General features: G+C 37.5%; 1 pseudogene; it reads left to right on the top strand.

Annotated features, from left to right (window-relative positions):
- The first annotated feature begins 305 nt into the window (after positions 1-305).
- LOC138143076 (LYR motif-containing protein 1-like) lies at positions 306-926 on the top strand (annotated as a pseudogene).
- Positions 927-6,449: the final 5,523 nt, after the last annotated feature.

The raw sequence follows: 6,449 nt of genomic DNA, 5'->3' as shown, positions 1-6,449 counted from the left end.
CCTCTTCTCCTTCAAACTGTGGGTGGGGGGGCAGGTGTGATGGACACAGTAAGTTCAAGAAGTATTACTGGCCACATAAGAAATGCTATTTCCATGATGAAAAGGAGATTTTCAAGGGAAGAAACAAGCTATCTACAGATGCACTCCTAACTCCAATGTTGTCTACTCTGCCATAGTTCCAGCACTTAGTATGGTGCCTGGCACACAAATTCTTTGTGGATACAGAAACAGATGCTGGAACATAAACCCAAAGAAATTTTGCCCAACCCATCCATCACTTCCTCTTCTGCCCCTTAAAATTAAAGATGACAATAGCAACATGACAGGAAGCTCTCAGTCTATACCACAGGATTTTCAGGATCACAAGGAGATGGTGTGCAGCCTCAGGGCAGATGGAGGATACTCTCAGAGAAAAGCAATACATTATAAATGAAGCCAGATCATTGTTCCAGAAAAACAAAAATCTTACAGATTCAGAACTAATTAAACAATGTATAGATGAATGTACAGCAAGAATTGAAATAGGATTGGATTATCAGATCCCATAACCAAGGCCAATTCACCTGCCTCCAACAGTCCTCACTCCCCTACAGAGTTGTGGACTTCAAACCCAGGAGAAGCTAGGGAAACTTTCTAAACCATTATATCTCAAGTCTCACAATGAAGTTTCTTAATCCACAAAATAGGTTCTCTGTATGAACTGTGGGCCAGGCAGAGACTGAGCACAAACTAGATGATGAATCTTTTCTCCTTGACTTACGTCCAGTCAGAGAAAAGAAGGACAAATAATATGGAGTCTTTGCTGGAAGTTCTCTTAAACACTCAAAGATTTGGGTGCTTAATCTCAATAACACTAATTTAATGTCCTTGAATTTGTCAGTATCAGTGTGTTGCTACTAGATAGGAATATGCTAACTCACAAAGATTATTCCTAATCATTATCTTAGTAACATCTTAGATGAAAATCTGAACATAGCAAGAACTGAGTCTAAATTTAAATTTTAAAAATTAAAATTTTTACCCAGCAAAACTGAGTATCATGTTTCAGGGGAAAATATGGTCATTCAATGGAATAGAGGACTTTCAAGCAGTCTTAATGAAAAAACCAGAGTTGTATAGAAAATTTGACATTCAGATATGAGAAGCAAGAGAAGTTTGAGAAGGTAAACAGGGAAAAGAAATCATAAGCCACTTATCAAAGTTGAACTATTAACATTCCTACATGGAAAACTGATAATTATAACTGATGAAACTTTTTTCAGTATGAAAATAGTTGAAGGGAATATATATATATATATGTATATATATATGTATATACATGAGGGTATATGGGCATATGAATACATATGTGAATGTGTGTATATATGTTTACAGGTATACATAGATTGAGGGCACAGGACCAATTTAATAGGAAGGGATGATACGTAAAAGGTGAAATTAAGAGGTGAGAGAGGAATATAATGAGAGGAGATGGAGAGAGACAGAATGGGGTAAACTATCTCATATAGAGGCAAGGGATAATGGTTACAATGGAGGGGAAGAACAGGAAGGCAAAAGGGAATGGGTCAACTTTATTCTCATTGAATTTGGCTTAGGGAGGGAATGAAATACACACTAAATAGGGTATGTCACCCTACAGGAGAGTAGGGGGGAAGGGTATGAGAGGGGGGATGATGGAAGGGAGGGGAGGTTTGGGGGGAGGGAAGTTGGAAGCATTCACTTTTGAAAAGGGACAGGATCAAAGTAGAGAATAGAACAAGTGGGTGGTGGGATAGGAGGGAGGGAAATATAGTCAGTCTTTTACAATATATCTTCTATATTAATGTTTTGCATTAGCTACACATGTACAACCAATACTGAATTGCTTATCTTCCCAGTAAGGGTGGGTGACGAGGGAGGAAGGGAACGAATCTGGAATTCAAAGTTTTAAAATCAAATGTTTAAAATTATATATATATATATATATATATATATATGCTTATTAATACTATTTTACATGTAATTGGGAAATAAGGTATACAGGCTCTGGGGCATAGAGATCCACCATGCCCTACTGGAAAAGTCAAAGGGGGTATGGGAGAAGATATGGGAAGAGAGAAGATTGGAGGAGGGGATATCCTGTGGGATTGCTATTTTGGGGCAGTGGATAGGGGAAAAATGGGGTGAAAATTTGTAACTCAAGATCTGGCAGAAATTAATGATGTAAATCAGAAGTTAATAAAGCATTTGAAAAATGAAAAAAAAGAATAGCAAGTTGTGGATTGTAGATTTATAGTTTCATGTGCAATCTTTTTTCTACTATGTTATGTAAGTGCTTGTTTATTTCATAAATTCTAAATAAATTAAATATAGATATAAAAAAATTAAAAATTTTGTGGAAATCATGTATCTGTATACACAGAGAAAGCTGCAGAATAGAGACATTGCAGTACCTGTTAGTAGCTTTCTTGGAAGTTCTTAAAATTACTGTGACAAGCAGATACTAGCTTCAGGCTTGAAAATCTCTGTGGGCTTTATTTTGTTTTGTATTTAAGTAATGGATGTATTTGAAATCAGCCCTTTTATGTTTCAGTTGTTCTCCTGATATCCTTTTTTGGCTCTCTTGACTCAAAGATACACTTTTCATTAATATTCAAGTAGGCTAGTTTCTCCTTTACCACACTAGCGTAATCCATCATATATACCCATCATCCCCTTAACTGTTAGTACAAGATATCATAGTATCTCAGGGAAATTTTGGGGAGCAGGGAAATATGCCAAATTTTCAGAAACTGACATAGTGTATTTAATTCTGTACATTAAATGCATACACTGTACAAACAGTTTCTAAAACATGTGACTTAATAATTCTGGTCTCAAAGCCTCACTGAAAACTCATACTACAATTGGTAAAAAGTAATTGCTAATTCTACTTGACAACAAAATTGGAATCTCACAAGCAGAAGAACATGCTGTATAAATTATGAGACTAGGCCAATTAAAAATTATGTACAAATAGGAAAAGGAAAATCTAGATCAAAAGTAGAAAGGACTGTGCCTTTGTGATAAGCCACTGAGAGTCACTATACATTAGTGTTTTCTTTGTTGTTTTCAAAGATGAAAATATTCAATAAAAATTCTTCATAAAAAAAGATTTTGAGCTATAAATTTTCTCCCCATCTCTCTCTAGCCTCCACCCCAAGATGGCAATCATACTGAATACCCCTTCCCCCAATCTACCCTCTCTTATATCTCCCCTACCCCCCCTTACTTTCTTGTAGGACAAGATGAATTTCTATATCCCATTGCCTGTATGTCTTGTTTCCTGGTTGCATGCAAAAACAATTTTTTTAACACTTGTTTTTACAACTTTGAGTTCCAGATTCTCTCCCTTTTCCCCTCCTCATGCCACCCCTACAGGGAAGACAAACAATTCAATATAGGTTATACATGTGTAGTTATGCAAAACATTTACATAGTAGTTGTATTAGTGAAAGACTAACTATATTTCCCTCCATCCTATCCTGTCCACCATTTATTCTATTTTCTCCTTTGACCCTGTCACTTTTCAAAAGTGTTTGCATCTAACTACCCTCTCCCCCAATTTGCCCTCCCTTCTATCATTTCCCCTCTTTTCCCCTTCTCCCCTACTTTCCTGTAGGATAAGATGCCCAATTAAGTGTGTATGTTATTCCCTCCTTAAGCCAAATCCAATGACAGTAAGGTTTACTCATTCCTTTTTTCACCTTCCTGCTCTTCCCCTCCATTGTAACAGACTTCTCCTGGTCCTTTATTTGAGATAATCCACCCCCTTCTATCTCTCCCCTTCTCCTCCCAATATATTCCTCTCTTTCTTCTTAATTTTATTTTTTTGATATCATCCCTTCACATTCAACTCACCCTATGCCCTCTGTTTATGTATACACATACACACATATACACATATCGACACATATACCCACATATATATTCCCTTCAACTATCCTCATACTGAGAAAAGTCTCGTGAGTTAAAAATATAATCTTTCCATGTAGGAATGTAAATAGTTCAACTCTAATAAGTTCCTTATGATTTCTCTATCCTGTTTACCTTTTCATGCTTCTCTTGCTTCTTGTATTTGAAAGCCAAATTTTCTGTTCAGCTCTGGTCTTTTCATCAAGAATGCTTGAAAGTCCTCTATTTCATTGAATATTCATATTTTCCCCTGAAGTATTATACTTGGTTTTGCTGGGTAAGTGATTCTTGGTTTTAATCCTAGTTCCTTTGACCTCTGGAATATCATATTCCAAGCCCTTTGATCCCTTAATGTAGAAGCTGCTAGGTCTTTTGTTATCCTGATTGTGTTTCCACAATACTCTAATTGTTTCTTCCTGATTTCTTGCAGTATTTTCTCCTTGACCTGGAAACTCTGGAATTTGGCTATGATATTCCTAGGAGTTTTCTTTTTGGGATCTTTTTCAAGGGGTGATCAGTGAATTCTTTTAATTTGTATTTTTCCCTCTGGTTCTAGAATATCAGGGTAGTTTTTTCTTGATAATTTCTTGAAAGATTATTTCTAGGCTATTTTTTGATCATGGCTTTTAGGTACTCCAATTTTGTTTTTTCAATGAGATATTTCTTTTTTTTAGGGGGAAAGGTAAGACAATTGGGGTTAAGTGACTTGCCCAAGGTCACACCACTAGTTTTTTGTGTTAAGTGTCTGAGGCCAAATTTGAACTCAGGTCCTCCTGATTCCAGGGCCGGTGCTCTATTCACTGTGCTACCTAGGTGTGCTGCCCTCAATGACATATTTCACATTGCCTTCAATTTTTTCATTTGTTTGGGTCTGTTTTATAGTATCTTGATTTCTCATAAAGTCATTAGCTTCCATTTGCTCTAATCTAATTCTGAAGCAATTATTTTCTTCAGTGAGCTTTTGAAATTCCTTTTCCATCTGGCCAATTCTGCTTTTCAAGGCATTCTTCTCCTAATTGGCTTTTTGGACCTCTTTAGCCATTTGAGTTAGACTATTTTTAAGGTGTTATTTTTTTCAGTATTTTTTTTTGGTCTCCTTTAGCAGGCTATTGACTCATTTTCCATGATTTTCCTGAATCACTTTCATTTTTCTTCCCAATTTTTCCTCTGTTTCTTGTACTTGATTTTCAAAATCCTTCTTGAGCTCCTCCATGGCTCATCCATCCTATTTGGCCCCAGAAAAGGATTCTATGGTCTGACTGCCTTTCCTCTGTTTGCTCATCTTGTCAGTCAATTATTTGACTTTTAAGTTCTATGCCATGGTAGAACTCTGCTTCCAGAATGGAAAGTGTTGTGTCCCAAATTTCTGGGGTTTTGTGCAGCTGTTGTCAGAGCTTCTTCTAGGCACCTGCCTCAGAACTGTGAGGAAGACTGCCTCTCCACAGCCTCAACAAGCTCTGCCACATTAGTGCTCCTCACCCCAGGATGCCACCTAAGACTGTGATCCAGATCCAAAGAGGGCAAAGTAGGAGAATACTTCTTCAGTGCCAGCAAAGAGATTCCTGAAAATGCCCTCTGGTCAGCCACTTGGTCCCCCCACAGTCTGTGGGCCTAGAGCTTTGAAAGCAGCCACCTTGGGAGCAGCTACAGACACTGCCACCTCCACTGCCCTGGGGGCAGGGGCTCTACTCTCACCCATTTCCAACAGAGTTCCACCACTGACCTTTTACTTTCTACTTGGTGTTTATGGATTGAGAAGTCTGGAAACCATCACAGTTGCAAGTTATTCCATCCCCTGAAGTCTACTCTGGCTGGTCTGTGCCAGAGGTCTTTGCTGGCATGGTCCATGCAGGACTGAGCTCTGCCCTAAGCCCCATGTGATAGATCCTTCCTGTTGGCCTGCCAGGCTGCCTTCAGTGGGAGATTTGTTTCTCTCTGTCACTTTTTGGGTTCTGTAGAACTAAAATTTGTTTAGAGTCAATTTTACAGATATTGGATGTGGTTGGAGTGGGAGCTCAAGCAAGTTCCTGCTTTTACTCCACCATCTTGGCTCTGCCCCCCCAAGACAAGTTATTTTAAAATATTTTTTTATTCATTTTGAACTTAAATGCAGAAAGACAAAGAAAGTTTCTATTTATACAGCACAACACAAAGAGAAGATTCAATATGAAACCATGAATCTCCATTTCACACTATTTACCTTTTTTTGAGAAATGATGTAATAAACACTACGCATTGTTTTCAAAGCTACTCTGCTTTTCTGTGTTTCCTTCTGAGTTTTCTTTTGTTTTCTCCTCTGCACTTTTTATTTTTTCTCCTTTCTTTAACATTCCACAGGAGAGAAGGCCACCATTAGATACAAATATACAATATATACATATACATATACACACACATGTACACATACATATTTGTGTGTGTGTGTGCTTAAAACTATACTATACATACTTCTATATATCAGTTCTTTCTCTGGAGGTGGATATCTTCTTCCTTTATTGGTCCTTTGTAGTTGATTT

This window comes from Petaurus breviceps, unplaced genomic scaffold, assembly GCF_028583685.1.
Source record: "Petaurus breviceps papuanus isolate PSGF00001 unplaced genomic scaffold, PetGlider_PUasm1.0 90630, whole genome shotgun sequence".
Lineage (NCBI taxonomy): Eukaryota > Metazoa > Chordata > Mammalia > Diprotodontia > Petauridae > Petaurus > Petaurus breviceps.
Note: the sequence above shows the minus strand (reverse complement) of the source record. Positions and strands in the feature narration are given on the sequence as shown.